The 24,176-nt window shown below is 45.6% G+C and overlaps 1 protein-coding gene across 3 annotated transcripts in view; it reads left to right on the forward strand.

Annotated features, from left to right (window-relative positions):
- Window positions 1–24,176, forward strand: part of CPLX2 (complexin 2) — a 1,259,387-nt gene that overhangs the window by 1,017,792 nt on the left and 217,419 nt on the right. For all 3 annotated transcript variants that reach the window (XM_069651446.1, XM_069651444.1, XM_069651445.1), the window contains one exon: window positions 18,187–18,271. The gene's annotated coding sequence lies outside the window, so the exon portion shown is untranslated. The remainder of the gene's footprint in view (window positions 1–18,186; window positions 18,272–24,176) is intronic.

Below are 24,176 nucleotides of genomic sequence, written 5' to 3' on the forward strand. Positions count from 1 at the left end.
CTTATTATTTGCGGGGATTTCAATGCCAAGATTCGCGAACCACAGAAGGACCCCGATGATTCCTCCATTCTGGAGAGATTTGAGGACCCCGCAACCAAAAGAGGGAAGGCATGGAAGAAAATCTTATCCTCACGTAATATCCAAAATGCTGCAGCCCTTTTTCCGAACCAAATCAACATACCGACGTGGGAGCAAAAGAACTCAAAAGCAACCCTGGATTATATCTTTTTATCAAATGGGCTTATAGACGAATTGGTAAGCTACAATGTGCTACAAACCATCAACAGTGATCACAATCTCTTGAAATGTGAGTGGCAGACGCCCAGGTCTATGCCTATCGGGTATGAGTGGCAGATGGAAGTCAACCTCCAACAGACCCGACTCCGCCTGAAGGAGCAAGACATTGAGAAAATCAAAATAGGCTGGGAACTGATAGGCGAGGAGGAATCGTTGAGGAGCCCAAACCTACGCCCCAACTATTTGCCCCTACTACTGGCCTTTCAAGTAAAGGGAATGAACAACAAAAAGAAAAAAATCTGCACGTCTCATACATACGACAAGGAATTGGTGAGCAGAAGAAAACTGGTTCGCCGAGCACGAAGACTAGCAAAAAAAACCAGTATGAAGGAAGATTGGGAGATCTGGAGCAGGGAGCAAAAAAAATATAAAAACTGGCTCAGACAACATAAAGCGCTCCAATATCAAAGAGACGCAGAGGAGATGCTAGTAAAACTATCCGCGAAAAAACAAAGCGAATTTTGGGCACTTATAAAAGACGACAAGTGCAGGCACACAGCCAAGATGCTAAATGCAGTAGCTGAAGAAAGATGGATCGACTACTTCACGACTGAATTCGATGAAGTGCCAGGAAGTAAGAAAGTAATGACTCCCACCCAGGAAATCCCGTGGGTTGATCTATCTGAGACCCAACACATTGAAATCGCTATACGTAAGTTGAAAACCTCTAGAGCCCCAGGCCCGGATGGGCTAACCAATGCAGACTTAAAAGCAGCTCCAGCGGAATGGGCCGAGTGGATTGGAAAGATATTCGCACTGTGCGCCAGAACAAAGATGATACCAGATTCCTGGATAAAGGCAGTCATAGTCCCTATCTATAAGAAGGGCCCTAGACAAGACCCATCAAGCTATAGGCCTATAGCTTTGCTGGACATTTTGGGCAAATTATTTGCCACTCGCCTCTTGGAACATTTTCGAGTCTGGGAGAAAATCAGTCCGGCACGAGATCAACTTCAAACCGGATTTCAAAAAAAGGGTTCGACAACAATCAACCTCATGGTGCTGAATATCCTGAAAGCAAGAGTCAAAGAAGGAGCCCCGAAGATATTTTTGGCTTTCATCGATCTCTCCAAAGCCTTTGATATGATCGACCGTAATACCCTGTGGACAAAGTTACAAGGGTGGCAATGTCCGGGATCAATCTTGGAACCAATAATGGCTCTCAATAAGGACACTACTATGAGAGTAAAACTAAACCACCAAGGAGCACTGTCAGGAGAAATCCAGGTGAAAAGAGGAGTTAAGCAAGGATGTCCGCTGGCTCCAGCCTTGTTTATAGCCTTTTTAGGCGATTACAAAGATACGGAAGCGAAAATGCGAGTCTTTCCCCCCAAGATCGGGAAAATGGAAATTCCACGTCTACTATATGCTGACGATGTCATCCTGGTCGACCAGACCAAAGTGGGCCTTCAAAGGAAATTACGTAATCTCGAAACTTACATCGAGAAAAACCACCTGGCGATCAACAAGACCAAAACGAAAATTATGGTGATGGAGAAAACAACCAGTAAACGATCTGCCAACATAAACTTTTACCTGGACAACACAAAAATCGAAATTGTCAACTCTTTCAAATACTTAGGGGTTGTGTTGGACAATTCCAAAATGGAAAAAAGCCTCTTAAACCAGATATGGGAGAAAGCAAAATGTCTTACAGCCCAAACCAGAGCTATTGATCGCAAATTTGGTAAATTCTCTTTGCTACCAGCGATCACTTTTTATAAAGCCAAAGTGGTGCCGGCACTAATATATGGAACGGAGTCCTCCCTTTACCTCCCTCGCAATACTTGGCCCAGGCTGGAAGGGCTTATATGGAAGGCAGTTTTGGGTCTTCCCAAATCTGCCTCCATGCCAGCCATTAGGAGAGAATTAGGTCTACACTCCCTCGCCTCAATGGTAGACAAAAGCGCTCTCCGCTTATATAGAAACATCATCCTGGACGAGGCTTTACCTATCATGGCAGCAATGGTTGAGGAAATTGAATCAGGGAAGTGCATGGCCTTGAATCAATGGGTAAAAAGGAGAAAGGAAGATCTGACAAAGATCGAATGCTCGGAGATAGAGCTAAAAGAAAATCCAGACAGAATCAAAAAGAAGGTGGAGGATCTGGACTGGATAACAACTATCGAAAAAGCAACGGGTAACAAATTACTAGCCCACCTCCCCCCTACTTTCAATAAAGCTAAAGTCCCACTCCAGTACTGCATGAAGTTCCCGGAAAAAAGGCTCAGGATCACGATCATGAGGGCAAGACTTAACCTCCTACCCACTAGGGAGATTATAACCATCAGAGGAGGTGGAAATGAGAAAAAGTGCAGATTATGCAAGAAAAATGAGGCGATGGAATCCTTGAAACATCTGGTGATGGAATGCACTAGCATGGAAACACAGAGAAACCAGTATCTCCCCTCGTTAGAGGACAATTTATGGATCTTCGATACGAATGAGCTGTGGAATAGATTAATCTCCGGTGAAAACAACAAGTGGTCACAAGCCCTAGCAAAACTAATTGAAATGGCGTTTGACCAGATTAGACAATCCGAGAGTAATAAAGGGCAAATCAATCAACCCATTTGTTTAGTCACAGGAGACCTGGGGGAGGCTCTGTAGAAACTAATAGAACCCGGAGACACGAATTTTACATTGCGAAGGAGGAAAGCCTGCCTTATTTTTGACAAAACTCAGTTTTTACCGAGTAATAGTTCAAAAAAAAAAAAAAAAAATAATGGATAGCTGTCAGAGTCAGATGACAGCCTCAACCATCAGAAGAACATACATCATTGATAAAGGAGGGAAAGGCAGGCTATGAGGGAGAGACAAGATCGGAGGAAGATGCAGGATAGGAGGGAGAGACAAGGTGGCAGGGAGGGACAAGTGGTAGGTAGGTACAGGATAGGAGGGGGAAGAAAGAATAGGGGGCGATAGACAGAATAGGAGGGTACAGACTAGGAGGGAAACAGAACGACTATGCGAGGGAACGACAGACAGACACACTATGCAAGAGAGACAAAGCAGTAGGGAGGGTCCGACTTGGGCAGAATAAGAGGGAGGCAGCAAACAGCAGGGAGAGACAGAGCTGAGGAAGGAGACAGATTGCTAGGGTCAGATTAGGACAGAATAAAAGGGAGACCAAAAAAGGAGGGAGAGACAGGCTATGAAGCAGAGACAGAATAAGTGTAAATAATAACAAAACAGGAGGGAGAGACATTAGGACAGAAGAAGAGGGAGACCAAAACATGAGGGGGAGACAGATTATGACAGAATAAAGGGGAGACGCAAAACAGGAGGGATAGACAGAATAGGAGGGGGAGACAGACTAGGACAGAATTGGAGGGAGAGACAGACTAGGGCAGACTTTGTAGGAGAGACATACTATAACACAATTGGAGAGTGAGACAGACTAGGAGGGAGTTACAGAATAGGACAGAGTAGGAGGGAGAAAAAACTAGGAGATACAGACAGAGAAGTACAGAATTGGTAGGAGAAACAGACTTGGACAGAATTGGAGGGAGAGACAAACTAGGAAGTTGAGGCAGACTATGGCAGAATTGGAGAGAGAGAGAGAGAGGGAGAGAGAGAGAGAGAGAGAGAGAGAGACTAGGTGGGTGATGTATACCAGGGCAGATTAGGATGAAGAGACAAACTAGGAGGGATAGAAAGAATATACGGTATAGACAGAATGTAAAGGAGAGACGAGGACATAATTAAATGGAGACGCAAAACAGGAGGGAGAGACAGACCAGGACAAAATAGTACTTAGAGATGGAATGGAGGTTAGAGAATGAGAGGTGCAGACTATGACAGAATAAGAGGGCAACACATAACATGACAGAGAGACAGACTAGAAGAGAGAGAATAGGAGGCACAGACAGAATCCAAGAGACACAATGAGAGGGAGACGCAGAACAGGAGAGAAAGAAAAGGAATCTCACAGCTACCCCTCTGTTACCCTGAGTAGAAGGTGGTCTCTTGAAAACGGTGTCCGTCCCTCATACAGTCACCTAAATGGTCAGAGGGGCTTTGTGAGGAATTCGACCATCCGCACGGTGGGTGTGCGCTCGCCTGGGTTTTTTGAAATTTTAAAATAAATTGAATGATGGTAGATGAACTGCTGAAAAATGTGTGGTTATAATCCGCACACATTTTCCAATACTCTCTTCATGGCATACACCTAGACCCTTGTACTCAGGGTGGACACAGCCTACATGCACCGTCCCGCCTGTCATATTTAGTTCGGTTATGACAGCCAAGAGTACATCAAGGTATCTCAGAAGGGGGAAGGCAAAACCTTCCACCTGCCATGGCCAGTCTAATTAACTAACAAAGGCTCCATTGATCCGCCCTGTCCTTTGTTAGCTCTGCTGGTGGTAGCTTTGCATACTAATGAGAGTTAATTCAAACAGGCCAAGGGGTGCCTAGTTGCAGAACTAGCAAAAGAGACAGGAAACCACAACAACCCATGCCATGTACCTGTGTCAAACTGAAGCTAGCTCCTACCTCTTAGTATCAAGGACAGTGAACTGTCATGTCTGGGACAGCTGTTTACAGTGGTCATCCACGCAGGGGGACTACATTCAGAAGATACTAGAATGTGGTTTGCAGAAGTCAGAAAGTCTGGTCTCACCGCAGCTTCAAGGAAGACCTGCCATTTTATCAGGAACCACAGAGAACTCAATTAATCAGATAGACCCTTTGATCCACAACAGACAGGAAGATTTGTGGGACTTAGGATTACATGTTTTCACCCTTTTACCTTTTCTGTTGCAAAGCACTCTGGTTATGACCTCATGACTACAGGAGATTGATGGTAGGGACCCAGGATTGGTTCATTAAGCTAGACCTAGCCTACACCAATCCCTGTGGCACATTTGGCTTTAAAAGAGGGCTGTGCCCCACTTTTGGGCAGATCATCTGAAGACTTTGCAAGGGGTAACAAGAAGAGCTCAGCATTGAACCCTGGCAAAAGGTACAGTCTGCCTTAGAGCTTCCACCAGTGAAGGAAGGCCAGGATTTCCAAAGAGGAAAGCAAGATCCCTCCCCTAAACATCTCTCAGGGGAGAGAGGGAGATACTGAATCCAGAGGACCCTCCAGCTGCTCCAGAACCGCTACCCAGCTAGCACACACCATGCCCTGCTAGGCTCAGCTGCAAGCTTCCTCGGTAGGAAGCGTCAGAGAGTCTCTGAATCAAACCAAGGACAAGGCAGTTGCCTGCAATACTCTCCTCAGGTTTGGGCCACCACCTTTAAGGATGACACAAGCCCAGTGAAGAAGCTAGGAGGAGTGCATCAACAAGCATCCACCGACATCTGGCTCAAAGGCCATTTGTGAGCCAGTTGAGCCCCACGAGCTACAGCCGACTGCACCGCTGACTGTTGTTACGCCACAGTCACTAACGCCATCTGGGGTGCCTCGACCAGTGCTTCAGACCCACAGACCAGCAGTGAAACAATGATTCCTGACTCTGAGCTGCTGTGTATGCCAGCCTGCATTCGTCCGTCCAACCTCACTCGCCAAACTGCCTGCCATCTGATATGCGCAGCTGTCCCCCATCTTGAACCCTGTCGCAGAAGTTGCAAAGTGTCCTGAAACCAACCCAACCCTGTCGAGCACCAAGGACTTCTACACGCACAAGGTTTGCCTGTGTCCTGTCGCCTTGGTCCTTCTGTGAAGGCACCTGGTGACATTTATGACCCTTGGCTCTCTTTGTGTTGAAACCAAGTATCCTTGAACTATTGTGATTATTTGCTATACTGACTACCCTCCTGTGGCATCCAGAGTTTCCTCCTTTGAAACTGTCTGTCCTCTACATTTCTTTACAGTGTGGGTTGTATTTTGTAGTGTGCTAGAACTGTCTATTGTGATAGTAATACAATAGATATCTGTATAAAACCTTGACTGGTCAGTCCCTTTTTTCATTGAGTAATAATTGTATTTTTGCTTTGTTGTAACTAACCAACGATCCAGACCTTGCATAGATAAGCCTGCCGTTCCATCCACGTTACTAAAATTGGACAAGGAGACTTATAATTTGCTTGTGTGTTCCAATATGTTTGGATCCCTTCTGGTGTACTATAGGTATGGGGCTGATTGATGGTTTAGAAACCGATATTCATCCCTGGACCACTGGTGCTCCGGAAGTTGATTCATCACAGGTTTGACACCAAAAACATTTTCTCAAGTAGAGCTTGTCATAAACAAATTTGAAGACCACTGGTTTAATGCACATATCCACACTAGCGAGGGTCTGATAAAGGCTATTATTCCTGTCATGCTTGGCAGTTGGCACTGACTTACAATATAATATTACTATGTGGTCACTGTGAGGGTATCATTGAATAGACGTTGTTACATTTGTCATTGTGCACCTAGATCACTGGCCAGTACAGAGAGGGACTGGTGGGAATGTGTCTCTGCAACTGCAAAGCACGAGCTCTGTGTTTTTTTTGTGCAATTACTTTCATTCATTAAAACTTTAAGCACATTTCATATAAAAATATATATCAAAATAATACACTATTAATGCACAATAATACACAAACATTTAATTCTTATTTTAAATTTCACTACTTTACATCAAAATAATCACTCTAAGAACATGATCTCTCAGGTGAGCAATTTAAGAATTCATTCTCTTTTTGCTGAATTTCCTTCATATATCATATACTGTTGGACATGCTACTATGGATGTTGTGCCATAGATAAATGACCACAATTGGTCACCTATACTGTAACCCTTTGCATACAATCTGGTCAAGGCTTTACATTGAGACAAAATGTGACGGCTAGTTTCTACTTTGTCGTTACAGCATCTGCATAATCGTTCTGCATAGGGAATATTCAGCCATATTCCGCTGTGGTTTGGTCACACAGTGTATACAGTAGGGTGGCCAGACATCCCGGTTTTGCAAGAACTGTCCCACAATTGGGCCCTCTGTCCCGCTGCCCTGAGATATTTTTGTATTAAAAAACCCAGTGCGGATTTTGAGGAAAGGGAGGGTTAATATTCCAGCAGTAAATGTATAAATTGTCACATCTCCATGCACAATGCTCGTTTACCATCAACAGAGCAGCAAAAACGAAATACACGTATTTATCGTTTTGTAATTTTAACTTAACAAATACCCATCCTGTGTGGGCTGGTACCCCTAACATTTCAGGTAACAGCCACATGCATTAACTGATTGCGGCACAAAGACGGTTGGGAAGTCTTCTTAGCAAAGAGAGGAAAAGTTTCTTTTTTAACAGACTTGCTGTCACAACCAAATCCGCACAGCTTACCTCCAAGGGAATTATTGAACTCCCATCCACTCAAACACACACGGTTCTCACTACTGGTGTGATCACTGCCAAATTGTAGTCCTACTTTTATGTTGGTAGACTGTCCAGGTTTATTATTTTTAAAATCTGGTCATCCTAGGATACTCTCACCCGCACAACGCCTCACACAAGGTGGTTCAGCCTAATGGGTGCAACAATATTGGACTAATTGGGCTCCAGCCCTCCCAGAAATACTGGACCACACCTAAAGGGAACTGTTGACCTTCAGAGCCATCTTGAGCAGGACAAATGCAGACGAGTCCTGGTCTGCCGGATTACTTTTCCTTTATTCTCAGCACTGCCTTTCTCTTGGGTGTGAATTGTTAGGCAGTTGGTGCTGCAATGTCGCAATTCCAGCTGAAAGACCGCCCTTACAACTCCAATTAACAAGCAAATCTGTGCCTGCTTCCAAGACAACATATGTAAAACAAAATAGCTTCCCTTGAAAAGTAGTTTATTCCCAAGATATCCATTACCTTGAAATGAAAAAAAAGGGTTTGCTTTTATGTGGAAATCAAACGTTCTTAGCATCATGTATTACAGCTAGCTACCAGGTGAACCTCTATACACAAGTTCTTTTACAGTAGGGGCCATGTGTATTGAGACGTAGCATAACAAGCATGTGTAAAATGTGTATGTAAAAGGTGTATGCCTGTGTATTATGCTGCGTCATATTTGCATTCATTTCTATGGCAGAGAAGGGGCACGGAACCAAAATGCTGCAAGCACCTACCTGGTATGTCATACAAAGGAACAAGTATTTGCAGCAGCATACCATTTCCATGTAAGCAAAAAGCTTTGGGTTCTTATGGAATCAGACTGCTTTTTACACCAGCTAAAAGCAGGCGTTTACCAAAGATCTGCTTTGCAAACACAGCATTCCATCCATACACATCAGGTGGCATTAACTCAATTTGCAGTACAAACTGAAAACATGACAGCGTACAGTTAATTGCACTTGCATTTACATCTTTGCTTTGTACTTCGTGGTGCAAATGACTGAAATTGCATGCAGGTAACCATGTTTGTATATAAGGGCAATAGTAAGAGGTGCCCTCCATGCAATTTAAATTTTAGATGAAAGGACCTCTTTTTTTCTTCAAGTGCTAAACAATAGGATATTGTTTATGCTATCATTATTTTGAATTCTAGGACTTATAGGTGTCCAGTCAAGATGTGGAAAATATTGGTACAATTATATTATTTTGGCTTGTCATGTTTCTATCAATATTTAATATTTGTATATTGTCAGGTATACTTATAATGGGATTTGTGAATTTTTCAAGTAAATGATATAGGACAGCAGTACTGTTGTCCTTGAACACCAAAACTTAAATATGTGTGCCAAGTAGAGCACATAAGGTAAGATTCCTTATTTTGCAGGTGGCTTTAAAATCCTGGGTTCACTGTTTTAACAACACAATCTCACCATTACCTAACCTCACAAAGTGAAGTCCTTACATGTGATTAAGTATAGACTGCCTTAGAGTGGGGCGGTTTTCTGATTTTAGTGACAAAATTGTGTCTCCTTATGATCCTCCCTTAGTGGCCCCCGACACACCCCCCTTGAATTGCATTATTGTTGTAGTGACCATTACTCAATTTACAGATCACCTTAATTTGACAGGCAGAAATGTAGTCCCACCAGTCAGTCACTGCTCCAGGGATTATAGTGTAGCAGACTGATCTTAATGGCCTGCCCTGCTGCTCCCAGTGTCCCAGGTTTCCTAGCCCATTCAGTGTACTACCCCAAATGAGAATAAGTGAAACTCTTTGCTATGCCTGGTTATGGTAGGTTATTGAGTCTTGCATGATACTCCTCAGTGTTTCACCATTTCCTGTTGCTTCAGAGTATGTAAGAAGTGAGCTAGGGGACTAACAAAGGACAGGGCAATGATGCTTTGTTGTAATGTTGATGTGTGCAGATATGAAAAAATAAGTCTGTCTCTCATGTGTTAGTTTGAACTATTGTCTGACTTGTCTAGAGCAGTGGTTAATTTGTTCTCCAAGTTGTTTATGTGAATTGTCTGTTTGACTGTGATTTCTGTCACAGTGGTACTTAAGAAGTGTGGAGAATGGTGTTGATGTGAGGAATTCGACCATCCGCATGGTGTGTGTGGGCTCGCCTGGGCTTTTTTTTTAAAGGTTTAAATAAATGGATGATGGTAGACCGACTTCAGGAAAATGTGTGTGGCTGACCCACACCCATTTTCCTATGCTCACACCATGACAAACGCATCTGCCAGTGTACTCTGGCATGGACACAGTCTACAGGTACAGTTCGGCCCTGTCATATTTAGATGTAATATGACAGCAAAGGAGGGCACAATAACATCATAAGGAGGGGGAGGACAAACGTCCCTCTGCAATGGACAGCCTGATTAACTGACAAAGGCTCCATAGAACTTGCCTGCTCTTCTCTTAGGCCCTGCAGTTGGTGGCAGTGATTAACATACCAGTGGAGGGTACTTCAAAAAGGCCTCCAGGGGGCCTGGCTGCAGAGGATAACAAAGGAGACAGGAAACCCAACATCCTTGCATATGCACCTGGGTCAACCTGAAGCCAACCCCACCCTCAGTATCAATGACAGAATACTGTCATGTCTGGGTTTATTGCTGCAGTAGGCCATCCCTGCTAGTGGGGCCTTCTTAACATACGAGAATGTGGTTTGCAGAAGCCATAGAGTATGGTCTCTCAGTATCTGCAAGGGTGATATGCTGCTTTAATCAGGAACCACAAGGGTAGGACCATTAACCAGAGAGACTCTTTAATCATAGCAGAGAATAAGATGGGTGGGAGCTAGTAATACAAGGGAGTGAGACCAGAACTCTTACTGGTGAGAAGGGGTACCACCATATTAGTTCTGGGACAACCCTTGTTCCTGTTTCACCCCTTTACTGTTTACTGTTGCAAAGCACTCTGGTTATGACCTCACACAGACAGGAAATTGTTGGTAGGGAGCCCAGGATTGGTTCATTAAGGTAGGCTCAGACTACACCAATCACTGTGGCCCACTTGGCTTTAAACAGATCATTTGAAGACTTTACTTGAAGCATGGAAGAAGAATTCATCCTTGGACCCTGGCTGAAGGTACAGTCTGTCTTACAGCTTCTGACAGTGAAGGAAGGCCAGGACATCCAAAGAAGGAAGCAAGATCCCTCCCCTTAACTTCTCACAGGAAACAGCGGGAGAAAAGAACTTCAGAACGCGTACTCAGCCGGCACACACTGTGTGCCCAGCTAGGCTCTGCAGCAAGATCCATGGGGACAGGGAGTGCCAGAAGGTCTCTGAACCTGAAACAAAGGACAAGGCAGATGTCTGCAACACACTCCCTAGCTCTAGGTTGTCTGTCCTAAAGGACAATGCAAGACCATTGAAAAAGCATGAAGAAGTGCAAAAACAAACACAAACCGCCGTTCTCTGAAGTAAACACATGGGCAAATGAAGATTCTGCACCCTGTACTTCTTCCGGTATGTTTATACCAGGATACAAGGTAAGTCACATATACATTAGTTCGGACATAACATTGGCCATCCACAAACCAGCATCCTGTTACAACTGACCTGGAACATTCCCCTAAAACTCAAACCTCCGAATTTTCCATAGTGACATCACCACGTTCCACTTACCATGGCCCACACCACTGAACAAGCTACAACACACCTCCTCCCGTTACCCAACAAAACACAAAAGGAAAAGGGTAACGGGAGGAGATGTGTTGTTACATTCCCCTTACATTCCCCTACCAAGCACACATGTGGCCAGCATGCAACGCAATAGAAGAATCCAGCATAAGCAAAGCATTACCCACACCTAATGCTCCAGTATCTCAACCAGATACACCACTGAGGAATGAACAATCCAAACTACCCAAATACTAATGAGAAGCTCATACCGTGAAGAAGGCATCATCCCCCTGGTAAAACAAACGGCAATGACAAAAATTATTTTGGGCGTCAAAGGTGATGGCAAACATGGAAAACATAAAATGAATGGCAGCTATATGCCACAAAGAAAACACAGCCTGAAACAGCGACCTAGCTACACACATGCTGTGTTACACTCCACACCACACCTCCTTAAAACGAAAGCCAAGATGCCTGCACCAAAACACATGCTCCAACCGACAAACTCCTTGCTCCCAACCAAACCATGGATGAAAAAGGACCCACACAACTCCACCCACGAAACTGATGGTAGACAAACAACATGAAAGCTGACAAATGTCGGCATACACATCAGGAGCCATGAAAGTCCTGGCTCCATGCTTGATATCGTCCCTGAACACCACACTTAACCACAACAGTTACACCAGCTGTGCCGAATCAAATTCTGGGGTACCAGTAGTTCAAGGGTGAATATCGGTTTTTAAACCATCAATCAGCCCCACACCTCTAATACATCAGAATGGATCCGAACAGATTGGATTAAAGAATCATGCAACTAAAATAATAAACCTCCCGTCCCAACTTTGGTAACGTGGACGTCGAGTGCTGCTGGAGGGTCCTCTGGATTTAGTCTCTCCTTCTGTTCCCTGGGAGATGTTTAGGGGAGTGATCTTCCTTCCCTCTTTGGAAATCCTGGCCTTCCTTCACTGGCGGAAGCTGTAAGGCAGACTGTACCTACAGCCATGGTCCAACTTCTTGCTACTCCTTGCAAAGTCTTCAGATCATCTGCCCAAAAGAGGGGCAGGACCCTCTTTTAAAACCAAATGGGCCAACGTGATTGGTGTAGGCTAAGATTACCTTAATGAACCAATTCTGGGTACCCACCAGCAATCTAATGTATGCATGGGGTCATAACCAGAGTGCTTTGTAACAAAAAAGGTAAAGACGTGAAAACATGTAATACTAAGTCCCACCCATCTTCCAGTCTGTTGTGGATAAAAGGGTTTGTCTGGTTAATTGAACTCTTTGTGATTCCCAATTATAAAAGTGGCCAGTCTCCCTTGAAGCTGTGGCGAGATCAGAATTTTGGTTGCCGCCAAACCACATACTTGCACCTTCTGAATGGGGTCCCCCTCCGGGGGTGACGACTGTAAATACAGAGTCCCAAACATGACAGGTCACTGTCCTTGATACTGAGAGGCGGGAGCTGGCTTCAGGTTGACACAGTGCATGTCAAATTTTGTTGAGGTTTTCCTATCTTTTGTTAGTCCTGAGACCAGGCCTCCCCTGGGCCTGCTTAAATTAACTCTGATTAGTATGCAAAGCTGACACAAGCAGCTAACAAAGGACAGGGCGGGTCCATGGAGCCTTTGTTAGTTAATTAGGCTGGCTATGGTAGGAGGATGATTTTGCCTTCGCCCTTCTGAGATGCCTTGATGTACGCTTGGCTGTCATTTTCCAAATAAATATGAGAGGGGGAGGGTGTCTGTAGGGTGTGTCGACCCATAGTACACAGGTCTATGTGTATGTCATGGTGTGAGCATCAGGAAATGTGTGCGGATTAGCCCCACACATTTTCCAGAGTTTGATCTACCATCATTCAATTTCATTTACAATTTCAAAAAAGCCCAGGCGAACGCACACCCACCATGTGGATGGTCGAATTCTCCACAATTATAAAGTGCTCTGTTGCTTCCTTTAGCTAAGTCTCTGCTCACTAAATACCATTATAATAATAATAATACTCTGAAACAAGTCAGACTGTAACTAAACAACAACGTCACCCTAACACCTTTACAGACTGTTAATCAGGGACGTAATTTCACCAAAATGCCAGGGGTGGCGGAAGCGACATCACATGACCCTTGGCCTCGGATGACATCAAAGGAAGGGATGCCATTTGACCCCATCTGGAAGTGACATCACAGGAAGTGATGAAACACAACCTTTTTACCCCTTGACAAACCAGGAAGTGGCATCACATAGCATTGACCCTAAGTACACCATGAAAAATATGGTTACCTTATCAATAATGTGATATAAATTTCATACAAGAATGGAACACCATATGTATCATTAATATCAGTGTGTATAGCCCCATATTACCAAATTACTGTGAATGCAAAAAGACGTCCAAGGCCAAATGATAATGATATATTATTATATAGCAATTACGCGAAAGCGCTTTATATACAACATATATAAATACAATGGGCCTCATTACGACCCAGGCGGTAAGGGGTTAACGGCAGCGTTAACAGCGCCGACCCTTACCGCCTGAGTACGAGGTCCCTTAGCGCCATGGCGCTTTTAACACCTGCTTTTAGCAGGTGTTAAAATCCATGGCGCTAAGGGACCATGGAGTTAATTACGCCACCGTAATTTACGGTGGCATAATTAACGCCTTCCCCACTCCCATTATACCCTATGGGGCAAAAATGGGAATGGGGAAGGGTAAATGGGGATTGGGGACTTACCGCCCCGCCAAGGTCGGAATGGGGCGGTAAATCCGCCAACCACCATGGCGTAAACATAGTTTACGCCATGGTGGTAAAGTCACGGCCCAGGCGGTAACTTACCGCCTGGGTCGTAATGAGGCACAATATCACCCAACCTGTATTGGTACTCATTTATCGACCTCAGAAGGATGAAAGGCTCAGTTGGCCTTGCCAGGATGCGAACCTGCAGATCTCACACACACACACACACACACACACACACATCACTGCAGTGAGTGCTCAACCCACTGAGCTATCTTATCAGCTACAGTAAATTGAGCAATTACATGTCTGAATGATCTCAAAGTCGGAAAGCAAATTACACTGCGTAATGGATACCATTAAACTGGTAACTGAGATTTAACAGCAGGCCATTTCATCTGCAGGGCTGGTGCAAAGTTGGCCGAATGTCAAACCTGCGTGGATCTACTTTTCAGGCTTCAGAGGTTGGCCAAATAGGGAAAGCAGTACACTCACATGACATCCCATACTCTGGGTACTTGTTACCTCATACACGCAAACAAACATCCTGAACAGCATGCCAGGGAGATGGGAAAGATAATACACATCACAACACAGCATTAATTGTGGCGCAATGAAATGAAGGGCCACTTGATGTGCTATGGTCAAATATGTCTACACTGTACTCAAGCTTTTAGGCACAAGGATTTTGTCAAGTGATTGAGGACACCGAGATGGAATATCTTGTGATGATCATAACAGAGACAATGGCAGAAAAAACATGCTATAACTGCAACTTGCGAAAAGCAAAATACATCATCCGAATTGGATGCTTATTCTGCTCTAAATTATTTTTGGAAGTTCTTGTCTACATTTGGCCTCATTACAAGTTTGCCGGTCCGGGAACTACGGTACCGGTAAGCTTGCCGGTACCGTAGTTCCTGGACCAGCAAACTACAAGTTGTGCTCGCGGGTGCCTGGCGGGCAGAGCAGCACCCGCGAGCACAGCATGTCGGATGCACCGGCACCATTCTGAATGGTGCCGGTGCATCCGACCTCTCCATTCCCATTGAGCCCTATTGTGCTCAATGGGAATGGGAAGCATTTTTTTCCGACGCCCGCGAATGGCCAAATACCCTGTCCGACGGGGCCGGGATGCCCTGGTAATTGCCCATTCGTGGTAGCCAGAAAAAATCACAAGTTTGGCGGCAGCTTGCCGGTTTTACCAGCAAGGCTACCTCCAAACTTGTAATGAGGCCCATTGTGAATTTGAGCTGTTTAAGAACAGACTAAATCAGTGACTCACCCCTTGAGGTGTGCCTGAAATAAACCTTTAATGATTGTAGCAATTATTGTATAGAATTGCAGAAAGCCACATTATTTGTTATTCCTATTTAGGGTTACTGGTCAAAGTGTTACAATTGTGGAACGCCCTGTGTTTTTAAGAGTCCTGAAAAAGAATGCCATCCACTCCAGAAACAAAGAGCCACATGGCGCTGGCCACAGCCCAGAAGTTTCCATTAAAACCTTTTTTTCTTCTTTTTTTTCTTAGGGGTAGCAAGGAAGACCACAGGGGTAGCAAGGGAGACATCAGGGGTCGCTGTTGAGACCACTGGCGACCTCCACATCATGCCCCTGCTGTTAATTCCCTAAAGTCGTGGCTCATGGACCTGATCGCATAGTTTTGTAGATATTGCAGTGCCTCTGGTCAATCAGAATTCAGGATATGGGGCGGGGTCCATCTGGGACAAAACAATAGTACCCGTGCCTTCTATGTTTTCCAAAAAGGCACATTGAGCACCTGGAGTGAATCCCTTGACTTTTTACAGATAAAGCTCCCCCCCGCCCCCACGAGCTCTTTACATGCCTTGTAAAATGCTGGCACTGATCCAGAAGTGGTACGAGAACTGTTGCGAGGCAGGCCATTCAGCAGCCGCTGTTTCGGCGCTGGCTGTTTTGGTGCAGCAGCTTGGGCTCAGGTCTCTGCTAGGAGCACCCTGTTGGCTGCAGCCAGCAGGCTTAGGGACCTATCCATGCCTGAATATATGTTCTCCTTACATATTTTGTCACAAAAGCACTGATATATGAAGTGCTTTAGGCAAGAGTTTATTGAAGAAAACACTTCACGATCATGAAAGTGTAAACTCCATGAACTAATATGTTGCTTCGTCCTGCATGTCATGTATGCAAGTCAAAGCAACCTATTTGTACATGGAGCGTTAACTTTCAGGAGAAATTCAGGTGCTGATTGTGAAGTGTTTTCATTAAATAAACTGTTACCCGAAGCACTGCATATATTTAGGTTGACCAGATTTAGAGAATAAAAAAACGGGACAGCGCAACTAACATCAAAGTAGGGCTAACTCTTGAAAGTGGCTGTCAAGGTATTACACTTCAGTAGCGTTTGGAGAAAGCGGTTTAAGTGTTATTGTTCAAAGAAATACATATTCTAATTCATTTATCACAAACTAACACTAACTTGAGTTGTAAAATGCTGCATTTCTTCTGTGCGGGATTGGCATTCCTGCCTGCCAGCTAGGAACACCTAGTACAAAAAACTGGGAGCATAATCTTGAGAAAGGGGGACAGAACACCGAATACCGGGACAGTCCCAGCAAAACCGGGACGTCTGGTCACCCTAAAATATTTGTGCTTGGGGTGACAAAGTATTTCAGGAAAACATATCTGCATTGCGGATAGGTCCCTGCATCCTGCTGGCCACGGTCAACATGGCATGCCAAATAGGACCTACCCCGGCAAAACATCAGCGCACAAAGAAGGCGCGCTGAACAGTTGTGTTTATGTGAAGAATTGAAGTGCACACCTTTCAGTGAGCACAGCTTAGAAGTGGGCACTTATTAATACCAAAAGGATGTATTGTTCTGCGGAACAGATTATTTCCTTTGGCCATCAAGTTTTTGGCAGGGCTTGCCATAAGATCAGATAATATGCAAATGTGATGAGTATGTCTGTCCCCACTTGTAGTACACGCTTCCATAAATGTGCATTCTTTAAACAAAGCAAGCTCTCCTGGCAGTCTCCTCCCTGCATGCCTAGGAAATGATAATCAGCTCATCGTACACACAGGTGTGAACATTGTTTACTGCATCCAAACAATCAATAGCCCAGATCAATTCCCTAGATAGAATATTGATTTCCACTCATACGCAATCAAATATAGAAGAGGAACTGTATACTTTCACCGCAAAAGGAATAGTGCAGAAGTGTCAAAGGTAGCCTGATATGACGTGCATCTATCTATATTAATAAAAGTCCAAATTGGCTTGTGGCTTGGCGAAGCGTTGTTCCTTATACAAGTCCATGTTTCACCAATGTGCACCAAATTTTGCATAGTTATCTGTTAGTAATCTCCGGACGTTACTGGCTACATGACATTTGGACACTCCACCCCTTTCCCTGGATTTTAGCAAAAGTCAAAATTTGTTTGTGGGTTTGTGGCTTGGTGAAGCATTGTTTCTTATACAATCCCACACCGTTTCACCAATTTGCACCAAAGTGTGTATAGTTGCCTGTTAGGCCTCTCCGAACATTACTGGCTACATGACATTTGGACACCTCACCCCTTTCCCCCAGATTTCAGCACCTTCACACATGAGACGGCTGCCTGAAATCTGAAAAACATCAAATGTGGCCGTAGAAGGACCAGTCTCGGCACATGGAACAAAACTCGAAGTACCTATGGGCACTCAAAAACCACATTTCAAGGCACTAGGATGCACGGTTTCCAAGATATTTGCATAAAAATGTACTGCAACAAACTGCACAATGCCAGGGTGAGGTGACAGGTGGGGAGGTCCGAACATGCGCAGTAGACCAACTCTCGCCTCCCCCCAAAGCCTGCTCTGAGGTATGTCAGCTAGCCACACAAGCCCATTCTCAGTGCAGTTTAGTTCAGGGTGCAAAGCACTTCCGGAGATAAGCGAATCAGAACAGCGACCTACAGGATCATTGATTTTCAACAATTGATAAGAGTGTTATCATGTCTGTCTGTCGGGGGAACGGGTACTTTTTGATAGTTCATTATAAAACAGGAAAGTGGTTAGTACCCGCTCACTTAGACCTCTACAAGACACATGTTTTTGACTTCAAATACAATGTTAGTAAATCTCCCACAAAAGACCTTTTGCCATGATAGTCCCTACTACTGTACCACTGAGTGCATTCGATCGGTGAAGTCTAATTTCCATCTCTTTTTTCCCCCAGTAAACGTCAGCCTTCGATACCATTGAACACTATGAAAAGTGGGTGCACGACTGGGATTTCTCTGTAACTAAGACAAAAGCACTGGGTGAGTTTTTCTTTTGAGCCGGTGAAATCTATCAACTTTTGATAATGCAGGAGTCCCCGTATGAGTTTGGAGCAGGTCAGAATCCGCGGTCCTGTGTGATCCACTGAAATGTCTGTATCTACATTTGAGTACTTCATGTGATGCGAAAACACAATACAAATCCAGACATCTCTCAAAGGTAGTGGTTATGTGGGGGGTCAACTCCAGCCCTTTGTGGATGTACAGAAGGTTGTGCAGAGGTCAGGGGTTCAGAATATCCAGCATGAACCAGCATGAGATGAGTAAGGTTTTGGACAGATGTGGACTGACCTTCCAGGAAATGGTGACTTATCTCTACAGGCTCGCACCTTCCAATGGCTGAAAGGACTGTGACAGAGTCAGTCACGCCATGTTCTTCCCTGCAAGGCTGTGAGGCCTGGGCTAGAGACAGACCTGTGTCAGGGTGTGTGGGTTGGGGTAGCATTAGCCACATGACATGCCAGTGCCTCTGAAAGGGTAGCAGAGTCAGGGCACAGCCAGCCACACATTGGCTTTCCTGTAAAGTCTGTAAGGTTGTGGCAAAGCCAGTCACATCAAGAAAGATTTAGGAACATGAAATCTGAATAGAGACATCTGGAGCGGGCACATGTACCACGAAGGAGGAGTTGGATGAAGTGCAGCTCATGTCAGATGTTTGTGGGTGGTGTGCAACCCGAACATTAGAATAGAACTGGGAGAGCCTGACAGGGCTCAGGCCAGGCCAGGGACATGCTTCGGCTCTGGCCAGACACTCCTCTTTGGTCAGTTCCTGCCCAAAGCGGGGGTTGGCCATGAGCCCCGCGGACTGCCCCCAATCCTGGTAAAAATGTGATTCCTGAAAAATAAAATTGCCTGCCAAATTAATTCTGGTCTGGACTGCCTGACTTTCTGTACCGCCCTAGCCACTCACTGATTTGCTGGGATACGACAAGAGTGCTTCCTGGCCCGACCGTTCAGCGACTGGCAGCGATTTCATAGGTAAGTGAGCGGAAAGAGTAGGTAGGTTGTGTCTACCAATTATTTGTGCTCCTTTGGCGATCTTTGCCCTTCCGAAGTGCTTCATCTCCTCTCCCCCAAAATGCCACTGTCCCTTTCTTGTCTCTATGATGCAGGAAATGCCTTATGGGACAGGGCCTCGTAGTCATTCTCATACCACTTCCTTGTGTTTGTTTTCTTTATGTTTTCTGCCGCTGAGGTCCAGTCTGGACCTCTGGAAGTGCAGCTCTTCCTGTTTTCCTTTTGGTGAACAACACCCATGGGATACGCTTATGGCACCCATGGGTGAGAGTACACCCTCGCACCCACCCCTGCGTGTTTCTGGGCACCTGTTTGTTGCCCACAAAGCAGGGTATGTGCTGGTGGCAGCTACATACTGACTTGGAAGTGGCTCTCAGTGTCCTTGATTTTTGGGACCCCCAAGCCCTGCCATCGGAATCAATAGATTCTTGAAGAAAGGTAAGAGGGCCACTGTGGCGTCTTGGTTTCTCTTGCTGTTTACCTTGTTTCCCAAAGTCCCGGGAAGCCCTCCCTCCGTCCCTTTCCTTCCCAATGGCTGTTGGGTGGAAACACCATATATGTCTCTGTTCCCTTTCCTCCTGACTGGCTGTTGGGTGGAAATACCACATATGGCTCTGGGGCTGGCTCCTTTTAGACAGACTGGAGCATTCCCAGGGTCTGTGTGTTGTGGGTACACCCTTGCGGTGGGACCTGTGTGAATGCAATCTGAAGTGAACTCACATTCTGGTTTCTGTGTGTGACACAAAGCCTGAGATAGCCCTGATTGAAACTGACATGAATGCAGTGTTACCCCAATCCACATTCTTTGCTATGAGTGTCTGGGTGGAGTGAATAGCCTGAATGCCTGTGAGCCTGATTGGCTGCCTACCTGCATGAATGCCCTTCTGTGTGATGGGTTGACTGAGTCTTGCTTAGCCTGAGTGAATGCAGAACAAATGTGTATAACTGTTACTGCACTCACCAATCTGCTCAGAAACCGACGTCTAAACCAAAGCTGATCCCTGAAGTCGAGCTGGAGGAGGAAGATTGTACTCTTCATCGAAGTCCAAAGGCTGCTGTGCTGCTCCAAGGACTGATCCAAGAGAGGGCCTACATAGGAGACCTCTCCCAAAGCTATGAGGGACCATCGTGCAACCTGCTACTCTTCATCAGAAGTACCCTGGAAGCCAGTCCTGTGTGCCTGCCCTCCCAGAGAAGGGGACTTTGTGAATCCAGAAGAGAAGTGCCTGGATATCTCAAGTCAAAGAAGTCCATTGGTGTCACCCAGGGTCCAGAGGAGTGTTTGTGACCACTAGAAGTCCATTGCAGTGCAGCACCCAGAAGAGGGGGTACCCTAGCATAGTGCTGCTTGACACCCGGAGCTGTAAAAGTTCCAAACTGCTAAAGAATACTTCAAGGGACATCCTTGCCATCCTCACTGACCACCTTTTCCCGCCAGAGAAGATACAGGGTCTCTGAGTGCAGAGGAAGGTCTGCCAGTAGGTTTCCCACCACCAGAATACAACGAAGATGTTCCAAGGGTCCAGACTTAGTGAGGGTTCATGGCCCACTCCAGAAGTCCAGGTTGCCAGAAGCCTTCCAGCGGTCTGTGCTGCGGCTGCAGCACGAAGAACCAAAAGGTGGAGATCTGCGATATTCCGAAACCTGACACCAAAAGTGACCTCTGCATCCCTCGCCGCCAGACGTCATCGAAAGTCCCCAGGGGTCTTACTTGCATCTGCCAAGCCTTTTAGGACCCTACAGTAAGTTTCATCTTCCCAGGACTCCTACAATCGGAGAAATCGTCGACTAACGGAGAGCACCGTAAAGAGTAAACTGCTGCACTTCAGAGAGACATAGGTTCCATTTTTCTACTTGGACTCAGCATCCCATTGGCTCCTTCTTCCAGGGGGCTCCATCCTCAAGGGGACTAATCGAGTGAAACTGAGAACCTCTGCCACTTCACCTCCCAAGGCACCAAAGGGACTGTGACGAGGAAGAGACCCTTCTAGCCTCAGGAGTTGTCCAGGGGTTCCAGATTTTTCTTGGATTTGGTTCTCCTATGGCCTCTCAGGTACTTAGGGGTGGTAACACCTTTAAAATGAAAGTAGACGATTATTGAACATTTTTGAACTAGGCTGTAACAGATAAATTACTCCCTAAATTATCCATTACAGGTTGCCCAGGTGGGGGGATCCTCACACAAAATTGTGTATCTAGTCTAAAGAAATCATTCTGTCAATGTTCACAGCTAACCTGCCTTTCTTCCCTAATCTGTGCTGTTAAACCTCACTTAAGAATTCACATGCCTATCGGAAACTGTCTGCAGTTGGTGCATTTATTACTGAATTTAAGTATTGTGTGGTACCCAATAAAGCGTATATATTTGCCATTATTTTGAACAGTACTGCCAGAGTACAAAGTGTTACTGAGCCTTATTTAATATAAAGAAGCTGTGTTATTACCTAACATAATTTGTGGACATCCCTTTGTGGGGGTTTGGGCACTCACTGTACTTAAGAACCAGCCTGCATCACCTCCTGAGTGCTTAAGCCTTGGTTGCTCATCCAAGAAACCATATAGAGAACCTTGGCTCGGGTACTTTTTGCCTTTGTCCCAACCATATAGATGGCCGAAGTACAGATACCCCACTCCAGTCTTTCCACTGGTGGTACAGCGGTGGGATCACTGTTTCAATGCACTGTGTTTAACCTAGCTACTACAACATATCCACACTTTTGTTGATTATAGGTGCTCTGTGCCTTTGTCCCAACCGTATAGAGGGCAGAAGTACAGATCCCCCTGCCCTCTCCAGTGTTTACACTCTCCCAGCACCCTGCCCCTCCCCAAAACACCAGCATTGTCCCTACACCACAGTCCCCAGTCCCTGTTCCTGCTCCAGGACCCTTTACCCCCTTTTCTTGTTCCCAGTCCTGCTTAGCCCCTTTTCTTGCCCCAGTGCCAATTAGCCAATTTCCTTGCCCCTTTCCTTGTCCCAACCCCTTTAAACCACTCTTCCTGTGCTTTTAGCCCCTTTTCTAGCCTCCGTTATCCCCTTTGCCCCTTTTCTTTCCCCAGCACCATATAGCCCCTTTTCCTGCCCCCTATCCTTGCCCCATCCCTTTCAGCCTCTTCTCGTGCCCCTTTTCCCCCTTTCTCTCTCTGGGCCCTTCTAGAAACTTTTGTTGCTCCTTTAAGCCCCTTTTGTTGCCCTCAGACCATTTTAGCCCCTTGTTTGTCCCAGACCCTGGCACAGGCCCCTCCCACATTCTATGCTGCATTTTTCCCAGTTTGGCTTGTGTTTGGGCCTAACAGCCAGGCCAGACCCCAGGCCTTGGCCCTACCCATGAATTCCCTGGCTCTCCAAGGTCAAGATTAGAAAGCCTGCCCCCAGTAAAGTTATATGATCTGACTGCATTCCAGGAGCCAGGATGCAGGGCATGCACCCTAAACACTACGTCTACTACGTGTAACCCCTCTACCTATTGCACAGTGGTCTTGCAATCTAGAAAACCCTACATACACTGCGCACGTTCAGTATCGGTGCAGTTTTTTCTACCTTACCTACCCCAGATTTCCTCCTGTTCAGTCCTGATTCTGGCATGAGGTAAAAATTGACAGTGTGTGTTCTGGTGGTGGCTTGTTTGTGTCATGTATATGCCAAGGTCCCTTCATTTAGAGGTGGCCTCTGGTCTCAGACGTGAAGAGACTGCACTACAGAGGGAGGTTTGCTTAAGGTACCACAGCAAAACAAAAGGGTTGATGACTGGAAGATTTAGAATTAATCTTAATGTCTGGCATTGCTCTGAGCAACCGTCCAGACCATCGTTCTTCTCCTGCCAACCAATTATAAAAGGGGAAAGACCATATGCAAATGAGGCTTGGTCTCACCCAAAAAGGGGCAGTCTAGCCCAAATTGTTTGGTCACATTCCTTCTGCACAAGACCACAAGCATCCACAGACATATTTCAGCCTCATTGGAATAGTTTGGGTTTCTAGGACCAGCAGGCATGGGACCCACGTCTGAGCAAACCTGTCCCACTCAGACACCACATGCAGGTGAAAGGCTGCCTGTGTGATCAAGGTTCCCTGCGGAAGGGTCTCATTTCCCCTACATGATCAGCCTTCCCTGCTCCAAGAGGACGCCAAAAAGGCAGACGTTGCACTGTACAAGGCCATTTTACATTCCAGACGAGAGCAATACTGCACGTGTGACGTTCCGTGATTGCTTCAGATCCTGAGCCAGCAGAGGCTGGGAAGGACATAGCTTGCTCTACCTTATCCGCGGAGTCTAACCACAGCCTTCAGCTCTTTCGCTGCACCTGACGCTAATGCCTCCGCGTTGAATAATGCATGAGACGGAACAGGAAGCCGGTACCAGTCTGATACAGCACTGAACCCACAGCAGGCTCTAGGGTGCCCCCTCCTTGTAAGGCTATTTAAAGGGATTTTGGGGCACAGACAAATGTTACCCCCCCCCAACCAAATAAGTTAAATGATGCAGAATTTCTGGTCTTCCCCCCTGTTTGATACCACCCAAAACGTGATATGCTGGAAAATGCACTTGCCAAGGACTGCCGTAGTGGTAATAACTGGCCATCAATGGCGTCTGCTGCAAAATTGTGCGAGACCTGGGAGTATAATAGAAGTACTTGGCAAATGCCTCATACGTATACACAAGCAAAAACTGTTGGCTTTGCAAATGCTTGTTTTTAAGAGGACTACAGTGAAGGACGCTTAGTGCTTATAAATCGCATGGCTGAAGGCAGACTTGTTAAGACATTTTATCACACCAGTAGCATGATGTTTACATGTCCAATTTAGTCATTAACTCTCAGAAGACTGCTTAAAAAAAAAAAAAACTGCGACAGGCTTTTTGAGCACAAAGTTT

Source organism: Ambystoma mexicanum, chromosome 3p (assembly GCF_040938575.1).
Source record: "Ambystoma mexicanum isolate Mex_15411 chromosome 3p, UKY_AmexF1_1, whole genome shotgun sequence".
NCBI classification, from domain to species: Eukaryota; Metazoa; Chordata; class Amphibia; order Caudata; family Ambystomatidae; genus Ambystoma; species Ambystoma mexicanum.